The sequence below is a fragment of the Lissotriton vulgaris genome, chromosome 5, assembly GCF_964263255.1.
Source record: "Lissotriton vulgaris chromosome 5, aLisVul1.2, whole genome shotgun sequence".
Classification (NCBI taxonomy): Eukaryota; Metazoa; Chordata; class Amphibia; order Caudata; family Salamandridae; genus Lissotriton; species Lissotriton vulgaris.
Window position 1 is genome coordinate 737250376 of NC_141693.1, and position 21496 is coordinate 737271871.

Below are 21496 nucleotides of genomic sequence, written 5' to 3' on the forward strand. Positions count from 1 at the left end.
GGCAACAGAGTGGCCCTCATGTCAGACAACATCTTGTTTTTGCTTTATGATGTCAGCTTGCTAGGCAACAGAGTGGCCCTCAGGTCAGACAACATTCTTGCTTTAGCTTTATGATATCAGAGCACCAGTGGACCAATTGTTCTTGTGGGAGCTGACCACACAGGAGGATGAGATTTCAGAAGTTATGCAGTAGGTTACTATCTGTGTTTGTAAGGCAAGTAGGAGGGGGAATGGTAAAGGACGCTGAACCACTCAAAGCATAGGGGCCTTTTTGAAAGTGGGCTGGGGATACAAAAATAGAGATTATCCCTGACACCAATCCATCTAGAGTGTCAGAGCCCAACATGCAAAGTGCAGGGGAAGTGGTTAAATGAGCTTTCTTCCGTGAGAATCAAACACTATCGTTCTAAAGTGAGATAGTGCATTTCAACCTCAAAGGCAGCAAATTCCTCAAATGGAACATTGCTAGCGCCAGGATCTAAAGCAGGCTTTCGTAGTGTTGAAGGTAGTCAGTTTTTTTTAAATATCATGACCAACACAATGTGATCCATATTACTTCCATATTGACAGAAAATATATTCAGGCACAGGCTCCCAATAGAAGGTAATGAGGACATTCAAATGCTGTGAACGTCTTTTTAATGCCTAAAGGAATGATTGTGAGTTTTACTTACCATATAAATTGGTCAAATGATGCCGTATGCCGGAAGACTTGCTTTTTTTTTTTCTTCAGTCTCGGCAACGCAGAGAAATTCTGTGGTGAAACACTGCCCCTGCTGGCCATTCGGTATAATCTGCAGATGGAAAAGTCCACTGTTAGAACAATTTTTACAAAGGGTAAACAGATCAATACTATGGAGTCTATATTATTGTGAAAATCAACAGCTCATTAGAAAATCAAATCCCAATTAGTGTTTTTAACCTCCCATACTTCTTTGAATCCCACGCCTCACTTGCTAACACTCTCTAAACAACTGTAGCACATACATTGGGACACAGATATATTGATCTTTTTGCCAGCCCCTCATGTCAGACAACATCTTGTTTTTGCTTTATGATGTCAGCTTGCTAGGCAACAGAGTGGCCCTCAGGTCAGACAACATTCTTGCTTTAGCTTTATGATATCAGAGCACCAGTGGACCAATTGTTCTTGTGGGAGCTGACCACACAGGAGGATGAGATTTCAGAAGTTATGCAGTAGGTTACTATCTGTGTTTGTAAGGCAAGTAGGAGGGGGAATGGTAAAGGACGCTGAACCACTCAAAGCATAGGGGCCTTTTTGAAAGTGGGCTGGGGATACAAAAATAGAGATTATCCCTGACACCAATCCATCTAGAGTGTCAGAGCCCAACATGCAAAGTGCAGGGGAAGAGGTTAAATGAGCTTTCTTCCGTGAGAATCAAACACTATCGTTCTAAAGTGAGATAGTGCATTTCAACCTCAAAGGCAGCAAATTCCTCAAATGGAACATTGCTAGCGCCAGGATCTAAAGCAGGCTTTCGTAGTGTTGAAGGTAGTCAGTTTTTTTTAAATATCATGACCAACACAATGTGATCCATATTACTTCCATATTGACAGAAAATATATTCAGGCACAGGCTCCCAATAGAAGGTAATGAGGACATTCAAATGCTGTGAACGTCTTTTTAATGCCTAAAGGAATGATTGTGAGTTTTACTTACCATATAAATTGGTCAAATGATGCCGTATGCCGGAAGACTTGCTTTTTTTTTTTTCTTCAGTCTCGGCAACGCAGAGAAATTCTGTGGTGAAACACTGCCCCTGCTGGCCATTCGGTATAATCTGCAGATGGAAAAGTCCACTGTTAGAACAATTTTTACAAAGGGTAAACAGATCAATACTATGGAGTCTATATTATTGTGAAAATCAACAGCTCATCAGAAAATCAAATCCCAATTAGTGTTTTTAACCTCCCATACTTCTTTGAATCCCACGCCTCACTTGCTAACACTCTCTAAACAACTGTAGCACATACATTGGGACACAGATATATTGATCTTTTTGCCAGCCAAGTGGCAGTGAACCCTTCTGAATTCATTTGTTTTAGGATATGGTACCCTGGTAGAAATTAAGCCAGCTGATAAGTTGAGAGAGGAAGGGTTATGCTACAGTTAATGGGAATAATAAAATCAATGAATAGCATATTTACCATCCTCATTTTAGCCAATTTCTACCAGTTCAGCAATAGTAAAGTTGAGACTCTTCTGCTCAAACGTACGTTCATACAAATTCAGAAGTCTCAAAAAATGCCCCAATTTCTTTCATCTTAACATCTTAGTTTGCAGTAGGGCATCCTGTCTACCCTACTACTCATTTAATTACCAAGAAGAATGTATCCTACTGTTTAATAGGCAACAGAGTGGCCCTCATGTCAGACAACATCTTGTTTTTGCTTTATGATGTCAGCTTGCTAGGCAACAGAGTGGCCCTCAGGTCAGACAACATTCTTGCTTTAGCTTTATGATGTCAGAGCACCAGTGGACCAATTGTTCTTGTGGGAGCTGACCACACAGGAGGATGAGATTTCAGAAGTTATGCAGTAGGTTACTATCTGTGTTTGTAAGGCAAGTAGGAGGGGGAATGGTAAAGGACGCTGAACCACTCAAAGCATAGGGGCCTTTTTGAAAGTGGGCTGGGGATACAAAAATAGAGATTATCCCTGACACCAATCCATCTAGTGTGTCAGAGCCCAACATGCAAAGTGCAGGGGAAGTGGTTAAATGAGCTTTCTTCCGTGAGAAGGAAACACTATCGTTCTAAAGTGAGATAGTGCATTTCAACCTCAAAGGCATCAAATTCCTCAAATGGAACATTGCTAGCGCCAGGATCTAAAGCAGGCTTTCGTAGTGTTGAAGGTAGTCAGTTTTTTTTAAATATCATGACCAACACAATGTGATCCATATTACTTCCATATTGACAGAAAATATATTCAGGCACAGGCTCCCACTAGAAGGTAATGAGGACATTCAAATGCGGTGAACGTCTTTTTAATGCCTAAAGGAATGATTGTGAGTTTTACTTACCATATAAATTGATCAAATGATGCTGTATGCCGGAAGACTTGCTTTTTTTTTTTTCTTCAGTCTCGGCAATGCAGAGAAATTCTGTGGTGAAACACTGCCCCTGCTGGCCATTCAGTATAATCTGCAGATGGAAAAGTCGACTGTTAGAACAATTTTTACAAAGGGTAAACAGATCAATACTATGGAGTCTATATTATTGTGAAAATCAACAGCTCATCAGAAAATCAAATCCCAATTAGTGTTTTTAACCTCCCATACTTCTTTGAATCCCACGCCTCACTTGCTAACACTCTCTAAACAATTGTAGCACATACATTGGGACACAGATATATTGATCTTTTTGCCAGCCAAGTGGCAGTGAACCCTTCTGAATTCATTTGTTTTAGGATATGGTACCCTGGTAGAAATTAAGCCAGCTGATAAGTTGAGAGAGGAAGGGTTATGCTACAGTTAATGGGAATAATAAAATCAATGAATAGCATATTTACCATCCTCATTTTAGCCAATTTCTACCAGTTCAGCAATAGTAAAGTTGAGACTCTTCTGCTCAAACGTACGTTCATACAAATTCAGAAGTCTCAAAAAATGCCCCAATTTCTTTCATCTTAACATCTTAGTTTGCAGTAGGGCATCCTGTCTACCCTACTACTCATTTAATTACCAAGAAGAATGTATCCTACTGTTTAATAGGCAACAGAGTGGCCCTCATGTCAGACAACATCTTGTTTTTGCTTTATGATGTCAGCTTGCTAGGCAACAGAGTGGCCCTCAGGTCAGACAACATTCTTCCTTTAGCTTTATGATATCAGAGCACCAGTGGACCAATTGTTCTTGTGGGAGCTGACCACACAGGAGGATGAGATTTCAGAAGTTATGCAGTAGGTTACTATCTGTGTTTGTAAGGCAAGTAGGAGGGGGAATGGTAAAGGACGCTGAACCACTCAAAGCATAGGGGCCTTTTTGAAAGTGGGCTGGGGATACAAAAATAGAGATTATCCCTGACACCAATCCATCTAGAGTGTCAGAGCCCAACATGCAAAGTGCAGGGGAAGTGGTTAAATGAGCTTTCTTCCGTGAGAATCAAACACTATCGTTCTAAAGTGAGATAGTGCATTTCAACCTCAAAGGCATCAAATTCCTCAAATGGAACATTGCTAGCGCCAGGATCTAAAGCAGGCTTTCGTAGTGTTGAAGGTAGTCAGTTTTTTTTAAATATCATGACCAACACAATGTGATCCATATTACTTCCATATTGACAGAAAATATATTCAGGCACAGGCTCCCACTAGAAGGTAATGAGGACATTCAAATGCGGTGAACGTCTTTTTAATGCCTAAAGGAATGATTGTGAGTTTTACTTACCATATAAATTGATCAAATGATGCCGTATGCCGGAAGACTTGCTTTTTATTTTTTTCTTCAGTCTCGGCAATGCAGAGAAATTCTGTGGTGAAACACTGCCCCTGCTGGCCATTCAGTATAATCTGCAGATGGAAAAGTCGACTGTTAGAACAATTTTTACAAAGGGTAAACAGATCAATACTATGGAGTCTATATTATTGTGAAAATCAACAGCTCATCAGAAAATCAAATCCCAATTAGTGTTTTTAACCTCCCATACTTCTTTGAATCCCACGCCTCACTTGCTAACACTCTCTAAACAACTGTAGCACATACATTGGGACACAGATATATTGATCTTTTTGCCAGCCCCTCATGTCAGACAACATCTTGTTTTTGCTTTATGATGTCAGCTTGCTAGGCAACAGAGTGGCCCTCAGGTCAGACAACATTCTTGCTTTAGCTTTATGATATCAGAGCACCAGTGGACCAATTGTTCTTGTGGGAGCTGACCACACAGGAGGATGAGATTTCAGAAGTTATGCAGTAGGTTACTATCTGTGTTTGTAAGGCAAGTAGGAGGGGGAATGGTAAAGGACGCTGAACCACTCAAAGCATAGGGGCCTTTTTGAAAGTGGGCTGGGGATACAAAAATAGAGATTATCCCTGACACCAATCCATCTAGAGTGTCAGAGCCCAACATGCAAAGTGCAGGGGAAGAGGTTAAATGAGCTTTCTTCCGTGAGAATCAAACACTATCGTTCTAAAGTGAGATAGTGCATTTCAACCTCAAAGGCAGCAAATTCCTCAAATGGAACATTGCTAGCGCCAGGATCTAAAGCAGGCTTTCGTAGTGTTGAAGGTAGTCAGTTTTTTTTAAATATCATGACCAACACAATGTGATCCATATTACTTCCATATTGACAGAAAATATATTCAGGCACAGGCTCCCAATAGAAGGTAATGAGGACATTCAAATGCTGTGAACGTCTTTTTAATGCCTAAAGGAATGATTGTGAGTTTTACTTACCATATAAATTGGTCAAATGATGCCGTATGCCGGAAGACTTGCTTTTTTTTTTTTCTTCAGTCTCGGCAACGCAGAGAAATTCTGTGGTGAAACACTGCCCCTGCTGGCCATTCGGTATAATCTGCAGATGGAAAAGTCCACTGTTAGAACAATTTTTACAAAGGGTAAACAGATCAATACTATGGAGTCTATATTATTGTGAAAATCAACAGCTCATCAGAAAATCAAATCCCAATTAGTGTTTTTAACCTCCCATACTTCTTTGAATCCCACGCCTCACTTGCTAACACTCTCTAAACAACTGTAGCACATACATTGGGACACAGATATATTGATCTTTTTGCCAGCCAAGTGGCAGTGAACCCTTCTGAATTCATTTGTTTTAGGATATGGTACCCTGGTAGAAATTAAGCCAGCTGATAAGTTGAGAGAGGAAGGGTTATGCTACAGTTAATGGGAATAATAAAATCAATGAATAGCATATTTACCATCCTCATTTTAGCCAATTTCTACCAGTTCAGCAATAGTAAAGTTGAGACTCTTCTGCTCAAACGTACGTTCATACAAATTCAGAAGTCTCAAAAAATGCCCCAATTTCTTTCATCTTAACATCTTAGTTTGCAGTAGGGCATCCTGTCTACCCTACTACTCATTTAATTACCAAGAAGAATGTATCCTACTGTTTAATAGGCAACAGAGTGGCCCTCATGTCAGACAACATCTTGTTTTTGCTTTATGATGTCAGCTTGCTAGGCAACAGAGTGGCCCTCAGGTCAGACAACATTCTTGCTTTAGCTTTATGATGTCAGAGCACCAGTGGACCAATTGTTCTTGTGGGAGCTGACCACACAGGAGGATGAGATTTCAGAAGTTATGCAGTAGGTTACTATCTGTGTTTGTAAGGCAAGTAGGAGGGGGAATGGTAAAGGACGCTGAACCACTCAAAGCATAGGGGCCTTTTTGAAAGTGGGCTGGGGATACAAAAATAGAGATTATCCCTGACACCAATCCATCTAGTGTGTCAGAGCCCAACATGCAAAGTGCAGGGGAAGTGGTTAAATGAGCTTTCTTCCGTGAGAAGGAAACACTATCGTTCTAAAGTGAGATAGTGCATTTCAACCTCAAAGGCATCAAATTCCTCAAATGGAACATTGCTAGCGCCAGGATCTAAAGCAGGCTTTCGTAGTGTTGAAGGTAGTCAGTTTTTTTTAAATATCATGACCAACACAATGTGATCCATATTACTTCCATATTGACAGAAAATATATTCAGGCACAGGCTCCCACTAGAAGGTAATGAGGACATTCAAATGCGGTGAACGTCTTTTTAATGCCTAAAGGAATGATTGTGAGTTTTACTTACCATATAAATTGATCAAATGATGCTGTATGCCGGAAGACTTGCTTTTTTTTTTTTCTTCAGTCTCGGCAATGCAGAGAAATTCTGTGGTGAAACACTGCCCCTGCTGGCCATTCAGTATAATCTGCAGATGGAAAAGTCGACTGTTAGAACAATTTTTACAAAGGGTAAACAGATCAATACTATGGAGTCTATATTATTGTGAAAATCAACAGCTCATCAGAAAATCAAATCCCAATTAGTGTTTTTAACCTCCCATACTTCTTTGAATCCCACGCCTCACTTGCTAACACTCTCTAAACAATTGTAGCACATACATTGGGACACAGATATATTGATCTTTTTGCCAGCCAAGTGGCAGTGAACCCTTCTGAATTCATTTGTTTTAGGATATGGTACCCTGGTAGAAATTAAGCCAGCTGATAAGTTGAGAGAGGAAGGGTTATGCTACAGTTAATGGGAATAATAAAATCAATGAATAGCATATTTACCATCCTCATTTTAGCCAATTTCTACCAGTTCAGCAATAGTAAAGTTGAGACTCTTCTGCTCAAACGTACGTTCATACAAATTCAGAAGTCTCAAAAAATGCCCCAATTTCTTTCATCTTAACATCTTAGTTTGCAGTAGGGCATCCTGTCTACCCTACTACTCATTTAATTACCAAGAAGAATGTATCCTACTGTTTAATAGGCAACAGAGTGGCCCTCATGTCAGACAACATCTTGTTTTTGCTTTATGATGTCAGCTTGCTAGGCAACAGAGTGGCCCTCAGGTCAGACAACATTCTTCCTTTAGCTTTATGATATCAGAGCACCAGTGGACCAATTGTTCTTGTGGGAGCTGACCACACAGGAGGATGAGATTTCAGAAGTTATGCAGTAGGTTACTATCTGTGTTTGTAAGGCAAGTAGGAGGGGGAATGGTAAAGGACGCTGAACCACTCAAAGCATAGGGGCCTTTTTGAAAGTGGGCTGGGGATACAAAAATAGAGATTATCCCTGACACCAATCCATCTAGAGTGTCAGAGCCCAACATGCAAAGTGCAGGGGAAGTGGTTAAATGAGCTTTCTTCCGTGAGAATCAAACACTATCGTTCTAAAGTGAGATAGTGCATTTCAACCTCAAAGGCATCAAATTCCTCAAATGGAACATTGCTAGCGCCAGGATCTAAAGCAGGCTTTCGTAGTGTTGAAGGTAGTCAGTTTTTTTTAAATATCATGACCAACACAATGTGATCCATATTACTTCCATATTGACAGAAAATATATTCAGGCACAGGCTCCCACTAGAAGGTAATGAGGACATTCAAATGCGGTGAACGTCTTTTTAATGCCTAAAGGAATGATTGTGAGTTTTACTTACCATATAAATTGATCAAATGATGCCGTATGCCGGAAGACTTGCTTTTTATTTTTTTCTTCAGTCTCGGCAATGCAGAGAAATTCTGTGGTGAAACACTGCCCCTGCTGGCCATTCAGTATAATCTGCAGATGGAAAAGTCGACTGTTAGAACAATTTTTACAAAGGGTAAACAGATCAATACTATGGAGTCTATATTATTGTGAAAATCAACAGCTCATCAGAAAATCAAATCCCAATTAGTGTTTTTAACCTCCCATACTTCTTTGAATCCCACGCCTCACTTGCTAACACTCTCTAAACAATTGTAGCACATACATTGGGACACAGATATATTGATCTTTTTGCCAGCCAAGTGGCAGTGAACCCTTCTGAATTCATTTGTTTTAGGATATGGTACCCTGGTAGAAATTAAGCCAGCTGATAAGTTGAGAGAGGAAGGGTTATGCTACAGTTAATGGGAATAATAAAATCAATGAATAGCATATTTACCATCCTCATTTTAGCCAATTTCTACCAGTTCAGCAATAGTAAAGTTGAGACTCTTCTGCTCAAACGTACGTTCATACAAATTCAGAAGTCTCAAAAAATGCCCCAATTTCTTTCATCTTAACATTTTAGTTTGCAGTAGGGCATCCTGTCTACCCTACTACTCATTTAATTACCAAGAAGAATGTATCCTACTGTTTAACAGGCAACAGAGTGGCCCTCATGTCAGACAACATCTTGTTTTTGCTTTATGATGTCAGCTTGCTAGGCAACAGAGCTCAGGTCAGACAACATTCTTGCTTTAGCTTTATGATGTCAGAGCACCAGTGGACCAATTGTTCTTGTGGGAGCTGACCACACAGGAGGATGAGATTTCAGAAGTTATGCAGTAGGTTACTATCTGTGTTTGTAAGGCAAGTAGGAGGGGGAATGGTAAAGGACGCTGAACCACTCAAAGCATAGGGGCCTTTTTGAAAGTGGGCTGGGGATACAAAAATAGAGATTATCCCTGACACCAATCCATCTAGAGTGTCAGAGCCCAACATGCAAAGTGCAGGGGAAGTGGTTAAATGAGCTTTCTTCCGTGAGAAGGAAACACTATCGTTCTAAAGTGAGATAGTGCATTTCAACCTCAAAGGCATCAAATTCCTCAAATGGAACATTGCTAGCGCCAGGATCTAAAGCAGGCTTTCGTAGTGTTGAAGGTAGTCAGTTTTTTTTAAATATCATGACCAACACAATGTGATCCATATTACTTCCATATTGACAGAAAATATATTCAGGCACAGGCTCCCACTAGAGGGTAATGAGGACATTCAAATGCGGTGAACGTCTTTTTAATGCCTAAAGGAATGATTGTGAGTTTTACTTACCATATAAATTGATCAAATGATGCCGTATGCCGGAAGACTTGCTTTTTTTTTTTTTCTTCAGTCTCGGCAATGCAGAGAAATTCTGTGGTGAAACACTGCCCCTGCTGGCCATTCAGTATAATCTGCAGATGGAAAAGTCGACTGTTAGAACAATTTTTACAAAGGGTAAACAGATCAATACTATGGAGTCTATATTATTGTGAAAATCAACAGCTCATTAGAAAATCAAATCCCAATTAGTGTTTTTAACCTCCCATACTTCTTTGAATCCCACGCCTCACTTGCTAACACTCTCTAAACAATTGTAGCACATACATTGGGACACAGATATATTGATCTTTTTGCCAGCCAAGTGGCAGTGAACCCTTCTGAATTCATTTGTTTTAGGATATGGTACCCTGGTAGAAATTAAGCCAGCTGATAAGTTGAGAGAGGAAGGGTTATGCTACAGTTAATGGGAATAATAAAATCAATGAATAGCATATTTACCATCCTCATTTTAGCCAATTTCTACCAGTTCAGCAATAGTAAAGTTGAGACTCTTCTGCTCAAACGTACGTTCATACAAATTCAGAAGTCTCAAAAAATGCCCCAATTTCTTTCATCTTAACATCTTAGTTTGCAGTAGGGCATCCTGTCTACCCTACTACTCATTTAATTACCAAGAAGAATGTATCCTACTGTTTAATAGGCAACAGAGTGGCCCTCATGTCAGACAACATCTTGTTTTTGCTTTATGATGTCAGCTTGCTAGGCAACAGAGTGGCCCTCAGGTCAGACAACATTCTTGCTTTAGCTTTATGATATCAGAGCACCAGTGGACCAATTGTTCTTGTGGGAGCTGACCACACAGGAGGATGAGATTTCAGAAGTTATGCAGTAGGTTACTATCTGTGTTTGTAAGGCAAGTAGGAGGGGGAATGGTAAAGGACGCTGAACCACTCAAAGCATAGGGGCCTTTTTGAAAGTGGGCTGGGGATACAAAAATAGAGATTATCCCTGACACCAATCCATCTAGAGTGTCAGAGCCCAACATGCAAAGTGCAGGGGAAGTGGTTAAATGAGCTTTCTTCCGTGAGAATCAAACACTATCGTTCTAAAGTGAGATAGTGCATTTCAACCTCAAAGGCAGCAAATTCCTCAAATGGAACATTGCTAGCGCCAGGATCTAAAGCAGGCTTTCGTAGTGTTGAAGGTAGTCAGTTTTTTTTAAATATCATGACCAACACAATGTGATCCATATTACTTCCATATTGACAGAAAATATATTCAGGCACAGGCTCCCAATAGAAGGTAATGAGGACATTCAAATGCTGTGAACGTCTTTTTAATGCCTAAAGGAATGATTGTGAGTTTTACTTACCATATAAATTGGTCAAATGATGCCGTATGCCGGAAGACTTGCTTTTTTTTTTTCTTCAGTCTCGGCAACGCAGAGAAATTCTGTGGTGAAACACTGCCCCTGCTGGCCATTCGGTATAATCTGCAGATGGAAAAGTCCACTGTTAGAACAATTTTTACAAAGGGTAAACAGATCAATACTATGGAGTCTATATTATTGTGAAAATCAACAGCTCATTAGAAAATCAAATCCCAATTAGTGTTTTTAACCTCCCATACTTCTTTGAATCCCACGCCTCACTTGCTAACACTCTCTAAACAACTGTAGCACATACATTGGGACACAGATATATTGATCTTTTTGCCAGCCCCTCATGTCAGACAACATCTTGTTTTTGCTTTATGATGTCAGCTTGCTAGGCAACAGAGTGGCCCTCAGGTCAGACAACATTCTTGCTTTAGCTTTATGATATCAGAGCACCAGTGGACCAATTGTTCTTGTGGGAGCTGACCACACAGGAGGATGAGATTTCAGAAGTTATGCAGTAGGTTACTATCTGTGTTTGTAAGGCAAGTAGGAGGGGGAATGGTAAAGGACGCTGAACCACTCAAAGCATAGGGGCCTTTTTGAAAGTGGGCTGGGGATACAAAAATAGAGATTATCCCTGACACCAATCCATCTAGAGTGTCAGAGCCCAACATGCAAAGTGCAGGGGAAGAGGTTAAATGAGCTTTCTTCCGTGAGAATCAAACACTATCGTTCTAAAGTGAGATAGTGCATTTCAACCTCAAAGGCAGCAAATTCCTCAAATGGAACATTGCTAGCGCCAGGATCTAAAGCAGGCTTTCGTAGTGTTGAAGGTAGTCAGTTTTTTTTAAATATCATGACCAACACAATGTGATCCATATTACTTCCATATTGACAGAAAATATATTCAGGCACAGGCTCCCAATAGAAGGTAATGAGGACATTCAAATGCTGTGAACGTCTTTTTAATGCCTAAAGGAATGATTGTGAGTTTTACTTACCATATAAATTGGTCAAATGATGCCGTATGCCGGAAGACTTGCTTTTTTTTTTTTCTTCAGTCTCGGCAACGCAGAGAAATTCTGTGGTGAAACACTGCCCCTGCTGGCCATTCGGTATAATCTGCAGATGGAAAAGTCCACTGTTAGAACAATTTTTACAAAGGGTAAACAGATCAATACTATGGAGTCTATATTATTGTGAAAATCAACAGCTCATCAGAAAATCAAATCCCAATTAGTGTTTTTAACCTCCCATACTTCTTTGAATCCCACGCCTCACTTGCTAACACTCTCTAAACAACTGTAGCACATACATTGGGACACAGATATATTGATCTTTTTGCCAGCCAAGTGGCAGTGAACCCTTCTGAATTCATTTGTTTTAGGATATGGTACCCTGGTAGAAATTAAGCCAGCTGATAAGTTGAGAGAGGAAGGGTTATGCTACAGTTAATGGGAATAATAAAATCAATGAATAGCATATTTACCATCCTCATTTTAGCCAATTTCTACCAGTTCAGCAATAGTAAAGTTGAGACTCTTCTGCTCAAACGTACGTTCATACAAATTCAGAAGTCTCAAAAAATGCCCCAATTTCTTTCATCTTAACATCTTAGTTTGCAGTAGGGCATCCTGTCTACCCTACTACTCATTTAATTACCAAGAAGAATGTATCCTACTGTTTAATAGGCAACAGAGTGGCCCTCATGTCAGACAACATCTTGTTTTTGCTTTATGATGTCAGCTTGCTAGGCAACAGAGTGGCCCTCAGGTCAGACAACATTCTTGCTTTAGCTTTATGATGTCAGAGCACCAGTGGACCAATTGTTCTTGTGGGAGCTGACCACACAGGAGGATGAGATTTCAGAAGTTATGCAGTAGGTTACTATCTGTGTTTGTAAGGCAAGTAGGAGGGGGAATGGTAAAGGACGCTGAACCACTCAAAGCATAGGGGCCTTTTTGAAAGTGGGCTGGGGATACAAAAATAGAGATTATCCCTGACACCAATCCATCTAGTGTGTCAGAGCCCAACATGCAAAGTGCAGGGGAAGTGGTTAAATGAGCTTTCTTCCGTGAGAAGGAAACACTATCGTTCTAAAGTGAGATAGTGCATTTCAACCTCAAAGGCATCAAATTCCTCAAATGGAACATTGCTAGCGCCAGGATCTAAAGCAGGCTTTCGTAGTGTTGAAGGTAGTCAGTTTTTTTTAAATATCATGACCAACACAATGTGATCCATATTACTTCCATATTGACAGAAAATATATTCAGGCACAGGCTCCCACTAGAAGGTAATGAGGACATTCAAATGCGGTGAACGTCTTTTTAATGCCTAAAGGAATGATTGTGAGTTTTACTTACCATATAAATTGATCAAATGATGCTGTATGCCGGAAGACTTGCTTTTTTTTTTTTCTTCAGTCTCGGCAATGCAGAGAAATTCTGTGGTGAAACACTGCCCCTGCTGGCCATTCAGTATAATCTGCAGATGGAAAAGTCGACTGTTAGAACAATTTTTACAAAGGGTAAACAGATCAATACTATGGAGTCTATATTATTGTGAAAATCAACAGCTCATCAGAAAATCAAATCCCAATTAGTGTTTTTAACCTCCCATACTTCTTTGAATCCCACGCCTCACTTGCTAACACTCTCTAAACAATTGTAGCACATACATTGGGACACAGATATATTGATCTTTTTGCCAGCCAAGTGGCAGTGAACCCTTCTGAATTCATTTGTTTTAGGATATGGTACCCTGGTAGAAATTAAGCCAGCTGATAAGTTGAGAGAGGAAGGGTTATGCTACAGTTAATGGGAATAATAAAATCAATGAATAGCATATTTACCATCCTCATTTTAGCCAATTTCTACCAGTTCAGCAATAGTAAAGTTGAGACTCTTCTGCTCAAACGTACGTTCATACAAATTCAGAAGTCTCAAAAAATGCCCCAATTTCTTTCATCTTAACATCTTAGTTTGCAGTAGGGCATCCTGTCTACCCTACTACTCATTTAATTACCAAGAAGAATGTATCCTACTGTTTAATAGGCAACAGAGTGGCCCTCATGTCAGACAACATCTTGTTTTTGCTTTATGATGTCAGCTTGCTAGGCAACAGAGTGGCCCTCAGGTCAGACAACATTCTTCCTTTAGCTTTATGATATCAGAGCACCAGTGGACCAATTGTTCTTGTGGGAGCTGACCACACAGGAGGATGAGATTTCAGAAGTTATGCAGTAGGTTACTATCTGTGTTTGTAAGGCAAGTAGGAGGGGGAATGGTAAAGGACGCTGAACCACTCAAAGCATAGGGGCCTTTTTGAAAGTGGGCTGGGGATACAAAAATAGAGATTATCCCTGACACCAATCCATCTAGAGTGTCAGAGCCCAACATGCAAAGTGCAGGGGAAGTGGTTAAATGAGCTTTCTTCCGTGAGAATCAAACACTATCGTTCTAAAGTGAGATAGTGCATTTCAACCTCAAAGGCATCAAATTCCTCAAATGGAACATTGCTAGCGCCAGGATCTAAAGCAGGCTTTCGTAGTGTTGAAGGTAGTCAGTTTTTTTTAAATATCATGACCAACACAATGTGATCCATATTACTTCCATATTGACAGAAAATATATTCAGGCACAGGCTCCCACTAGAAGGTAATGAGGACATTCAAATGCGGTGAACGTCTTTTTAATGCCTAAAGGAATGATTGTGAGTTTTACTTACCATATAAATTGATCAAATGATGCCGTATGCCGGAAGACTTGCTTTTTATTTTTTTCTTCAGTCTCGGCAATGCAGAGAAATTCTGTGGTGAAACACTGCCCCTGCTGGCCATTCAGTATAATCTGCAGATGGAAAAGTCGACTGTTAGAACAATTTTTACAAAGGGTAAACAGATCAATACTATGGAGTCTATATTATTGTGAAAATCAACAGCTCATCAGAAAATCAAATCCCAATTAGTGTTTTTAACCTCCCATACTTCTTTGAATCCCACGCCTCACTTGCTAACACTCTCTAAACAATTGTAGCACATACATTGGGACACAGATATATTGATCTTTTTGCCAGCCAAGTGGCAGTGAACCCTTCTGAATTCATTTGTTTTAGGATATGGTACCCTGGTAGAAATTAAGCCAGCTGATAAGTTGAGAGAGGAAGGGTTATGCTACAGTTAATGGGAATAATAAAATCAATGAATAGCATATTTACCATCCTCATTTTAGCCAATTTCTACCAGTTCAGCAATAGTAAAGTTGAGACTCTTCTGCTCAAACGTACGTTCATACAAATTCAGAAGTCTCAAAAAATGCCCCAATTTCTTTCATCTTAACATTTTAGTTTGCAGTAGGGCATCCTGTCTACCCTACTACTCATTTAATTACCAAGAAGAATGTATCCTACTGTTTAACAGGCAACAGAGTGGCCCTCATGTCAGACAACATCTTGTTTTTGCTTTATGATGTCAGCTTGCTAGGCAACAGAGCTCAGGTCAGACAACATTCTTGCTTTAGCTTTATGATGTCAGAGCACCAGTGGACCAATTGTTCTTGTGGGAGCTGACCACACAGGAGGATGAGATTTCAGAAGTTATGCAGTAGGTTACTATCTGTGTTTGTAAGGCAAGTAGGAGGGGGAATGGTAAAGGACGCTGAACCACTCAAAGCATAGGGGCCTTTTTGAAAGTGGGCTGGGGGTACAAAAATAGAGATTATCCCTGACACCAATCCATCTAGAGTGTCAGAGCCCAACATGCAAAGTGCAGGGGAAGTGGTTAAATGAGCTTTCTTCCGTGAGAAGGAAACACTATCGTTCTAAAGTGAGATAGTGCATTTCAACCTCAAAGGCATCAAATTCCTCAAATGGAACATTGCTAGCGCCAGGATCTAAAGCAGGCTTTCGTAGTGTTGAAGGTAGTCAGTTTTTTTTAAATATCATGACCAACACAATGTGATCCATATTACTTCCATATTGACAGAAAATATATTCAGGCACAGGCTCCCACTAGAGGGTAATGAGGACATTCAAATGCGGTGAACGTCTTTTTAATGCCTAAAGGAATGATTGTGAGTTTTACTTACCATATAAATTGATCAAATGATGCCGTATGCCGGAAGACTTGCTTTTTTTTTTTCTTCAGTCTCGGCAATGCAGAGAAATTCTGTGGTGAAACACTGCCCCTGCTGGCCATTCAGTATAATCTGCAGATGGAAAAGTCGACTGTTAGAACAATTTTTACAAAGGGTAAACAGATCAATACTATGGAGTCTATATTATTGTGAAAATCAACAGCTCATTAGAAAATCAAATCCCAATTAGTGTTTTTAACCTCCCATACTTCTTTGAATCCCACGCCTCACTTGCTAACACTCTCTAAACAATTGTAGCACATACATTGGGACACAGATATATTGATCTTTTTGCCAGCCAAGTGGCAGTGAACCCTTCTGAATTCATTTGTTTTAGGATATGGTACCCTGGTAGAAATTAAGCCAGCTGATAAGTTGAGAGAGGAAGGGTTATGCTACAGTTAATGGGAATAATAAAATCAATGAATAGCATATTTACCATCCTCATTTTAGCCAATTTCTACCAGTTCAGCAATAGTAAAGTTGAGACTCTTCTGCTCAAACGTACGTTCATACAAATTCAGAAGTCTCAAAAAATGCCCCAATTTCTTTCATCTTAACATCTTAGTTTGCAGTAGGGCATCCTGTCTACCCTACTACTCATTTAATTACCAAGAAGAATGTATCCTACTGTTTAATAGGCAACAGAGTGGCCCTCATGTCAGACAACATCTTGTTTTTGCTTTATGATGTCAGCTTGCTAGGCAACAGAGTGGCCCTCAGGTCAGACAACATTCTTGCTTTAGCTTTATGATATCAGAGCACCAGTGGACCAATTGTTCTTGTGGGAGCTGACCACACAGGAGGATGAGATTTCAGAAGTTATGCAGTAGGTTACTATCTGTGTTTGTAAGGCAAGTAGGAGGGGGAATGGTAAAGGACGCTGAACCACTCAAAGCATAGGGGCCTTTTTGAAAGTGGGCTGGGGATACAAAAATAGAGATTATCCCTGACACCAATCCATCTAGAGTGTCAGAGCCCAACATGCAAAGTGCAGGGGAAGTGGTTAAATGAGCTTTCTTCCGTGAGAATCAAACACTATCGTTCTAAAGTGAGATAGTGCATTTCAACCTCAAAGGCAGCAAATTCCTCAAATGGAACATTGCTAGCGCCAGGATCTAAAGCAGGCTTTCGTAGTGTTGAAGGTAGTCAGTTTTTTTTAAATATCATGACCAACACAATGTGATCCATATTACTTCCATATTGACAGAAAATATATTCAGGCACAGGCTCCCAATAGAAGGTAATGAGGACATTCAAATGCTGTGAACGTCTTTTTAATGCCTAAAGGAATGATTGTGAGTTTTACTTACCATATAAATTGGTCAAATGATGCCGTATGCCGGAAGACTTGCTTTTTTTTTTTCTTCAGTCTCGGCAACGCAGAGAAATTCTGTGGTGAAACACTGCCCCTGCTGGCCATTCGGTATAATCTGCAGATGGAAAAGTCCACTGTTAGAACAATTTTTACAAAGGGTAAACAGATCAATACTATGGAGTCTATATTATTGTGAAAATCAACAGCTCATTAGAAAATCAAATCCCAATTAGTGTTTTTAACCTCCCATACTTCTTTGAATCCCACGCCTCACTTGCTAACACTCTCTAAACAACTGTAGCACATACATTGGGACACAGATATATTGATCTTTTTGCCAGCCCCTCATGTCAGACAACATCTTGTTTTTGCTTTATGATGTCAGCTTGCTAGGCAACAGAGTGGCCCTCAGGTCAGACAACATTCTTGCTTTAGCTTTATGATATCAGAGCACCAGTGGACCAATTGTTCTTGTGGGAGCTGACCACACAGGAGGATGAGATTTCAGAAGTTATGCAGTAGGTTACTATCTGTGTTTGTAAGGCAAGTAGGAGGGGGAATGGTAAAGGACGCTGAACCACTCAAAGCATAGGGGCCTTTTTGAAAGTGGGCTGGGGATACAAAAATAGAGATTATCCCTGACACCAATCCATCTAGAGTGTCAGAGCCCAACATGCAAAGTGCAGGGGAAGAGGTTAAATGAGCTTTCTTCCGTGAGAATCAAACACTATCGTTCTAAAGTGAGATAGTGCATTTCAACCTCAAAGGCAGCAAATTCCTCAAATGGAACATTGCTAGCGCCAGGATCTAAAGCAGGCTTTCGTAGTGTTGAAGGTAGTCAGTTTTTTTTAAATATCATGACCAACACAATGTGATCCATATTACTTCCATATTGACAGAAAATATATTCAGGCACAGGCTCCCAATAGAAGGTAATGAGGACATTCAAATGCTGTGAACGTCTTTTTAATGCCTAAAGGAATGATTGTGAGTTTTACTTACCATATAAATTGGTCAAATGATGCCGTATGCCGGAAGACTTGCTTTTTTTTTTTTCTTCAGTCTCGGCAACGCAGAGAAATTCTGTGGTGAAACACTGCCCCTGCTGGCCATTCGGTATAATCTGCAGATGGAAAAGTCCACTGTTAGAACAATTTTTACAAAGGGTAAACAGATCAATACTATGGAGTCTATATTATTGTGAAAATCAACAGCTCATCAGAAAATCAAATCCCAATTAGTGTTTTTAACCTCCCATACTTCTTTGAATCCCACGCCTCACTTGCTAACACTCTCTAAACAACTGTAGCACATACATTGGGACACAGATATATTGATCTTTTTGCCAGCCAAGTGGCAGTGAACCCTTCTGAATTCATTTGTTTTAGGATATGGTACCCTGGTAGAAATTAAGCCAGCTGATAAGTTGAGAGAGGAAGGGTTATGCTACAGTTAATGGGAATAATAAAATCAATGAATAGCATATTTACCATCCTCATTTTAGCCAATTTCTACCAGTTCAGCAATAGTAAAGTTGAGACTCTTCTGCTCAAACGTACGTTCATACAAATTCAGAAGTCTCAAAAAATGCCCCAATTTCTTTCATCTTAACATCTTAGTTTGCAGTAGGGCATCCTGTCTACCCTACTACTCATTTAATTACCAAGAAGAATGTATCCTACTGTTTAATAGGCAACAGAGTGGCCCTCATGTCAGACAACATCTTGTTTTTGCTTTATGATGTCAGCTTGCTAGGCAACAGAGTGGCCCTCAGGTCAGACAACATTCTTGCTTTAGCTTTATGATGTCAGAGCACCAGTGGACCAATTGTTCTTGTGGGAGCTGACCACACAGGAGGATGAGATTTCAGAAGTTATGCAGTAGGTTACTATCTGTGTTTGTAAGGCAAGTAGGAGGGGGAATGGTAAAGGACGCTGAACCACTCAAAGCATAGGGGCCTTTTTGAAAGTGGGCTGGGGATACAAAAATAGAGATTATCCCTGACACCAATCCATCTAGTGTGTCAGAGCCCAACATGCAAAGTGCAGGGGAAGTGGTTAAATGAGCTTTCTTCCGTGAGAAGGAAACACTATCGTTCTAAAGTGAGATAGTGCATTTCAACCTCAAAGGCATCAAATTCCTCAAATGGAACATTGCTAGCGCCAGGATCTAAAGCAGGCTTTCGTAGTGTTGAAGGTAGTCAGTTTTTTTTAAATATCATGACCAACACAATGTGATCCATATTACTTCCATATTGACAGAAAATATATTCAGGCACAGGCTCCCACTAGAAGGTAATGAGGACATTCAAATGCGGTGAACGTCTTTTTAATGCCTAAAGGAATGATTGTGAGTTTTACTTACCATATAAATTGATCAAATGATGCTGTATGCCGGAAGACTTGCTTTTTTTTTTTTCTTCAGTCTCGGCAATGCAGAGAAATTCTGTGGTGAAACACTGCCCCTGCTGGCCATTCAGTATAATCTGCAGATGGAAAAGTCGACTGTTAGAACAATTTTTACAAAGGGTAAACAGATCAATACTATGGAGTCTATATTATTGTGAAAATCAACAGCTCATCAGAAAATCAAATCCCAATTAGTGTTTTTAACCTCCCATACTTCTTTGAATCCCACGCCTCACTTGCTAACACTCTCTAAGCAATTGTAGCACATACATTGGGACACAGATATATTGATCTTTTTGCCAGCCAAGTGGCAGTGAACCCTTCTGAATTCATTTGTTTTAGGATATGGTACCCTGGTAGAAATTAAGCCAGCTGATAAGTTGAGAGAGGAAGGGTTATGCTACAGTTAATGGGAATAATAAAATCAATGAATAGCATATTTACCATCCTCATTTTAGCCAATTTCTACCAGTTCAGCAATAGTAAAGTTGAGACTCTTCTGCTCAAACGTACGTTCATACAAATTCAGAAGTCTCAAAAAATGCCCCAATTTCTTTCATCTTAACATCTTAGTTTGCAGTAGGGCATCCTGTCTACCCTACTACTCATTTAATTACCAAGAAGAATGTATCCTACTGTTTAATAGGCAACAGAGTGGCCCTCATGTCAGACAACATCTTGTTTTTGCTTTATGATGTCAGCTTGCTAGGCAACAGAGTGGCCCTCAGGTCAGACAACATTCTTCCTTTAGCTTTATGATATCAGAGCACCAGTGGACCAATTGTTCTTGTGGGAGCTGACCACACAGGAGGATGAGATTTCAGAAGTTATGCAGTAGGTTACTATCTGTGTTTGTAAGGCAAGTAGGAGGGGGAATGGTAAAGGACGCTGAACCACTCAAAGCATAGGGGCCTTTTTGAAAGTGGGCTGGGGATACAAAAATAGAGATTATCCCTGACACCAATCCATCTAGAGTGTCAGAGCCCAACATGCAAAGTGCAGGGGAAGTGGTTAAATGAGCTTTCTTCCGTGAGAATCAAACACTATCGTTCTAAAGTGAGATAGTGCATTTCAACCTCAAAGGCATCAAATTCCTCAAATGGAACATTGCTAGCGCCAGGATCTAAAGCAGGCTTTCGTAGTGTTGAAGGTAGTCAGTTTTTTTTAAATATCATGACCAACACAATGTGATCCATATTACTTCCATATTGACAGAAAATATATTCAGGCACAGGCTCCCACTAGAAGGTAATGAGGACATTCAAATGCGGTGAACGTCTTTTTAATGCCTAAAGGAATGATTGTGAGTTTTACTTACCATATAAATTGATCAAATGATGCCGTATGCCGGAAGACTTGCTTTTTATTTTTTTCTTCAGTCTCGGCAATGCAGAGAAATTCTGTGGTGAAACACTGCCCCTGCTGGCCATTCAGTATAATCTGCAGATGGAAAAGTCGACTGTTAGAACAATTTTTACAAAGGGTAAACAGATCAATACTATGGAGTCTATATTATTGTGAAAATCAACAGCTCATCAGAAAATCAAATCCCAATTAGTGTTTTTAACCTCCCATACTTCTTTGAATCCCACGCCTCACTTGCTAACACTCTCTAAACAATTGTAGCACATACATTGGGACACAGATATATTGATCTTTTTGCCAGCCAAGTGGCAGTGAACCCTTCTGAATTCATTTGTTTTAGGATATGGTACCCTGGTAGAAATTAAGCCAGCTGATAAGTTGAGAGAGGAAGGGTTATGCTACAGTTAATG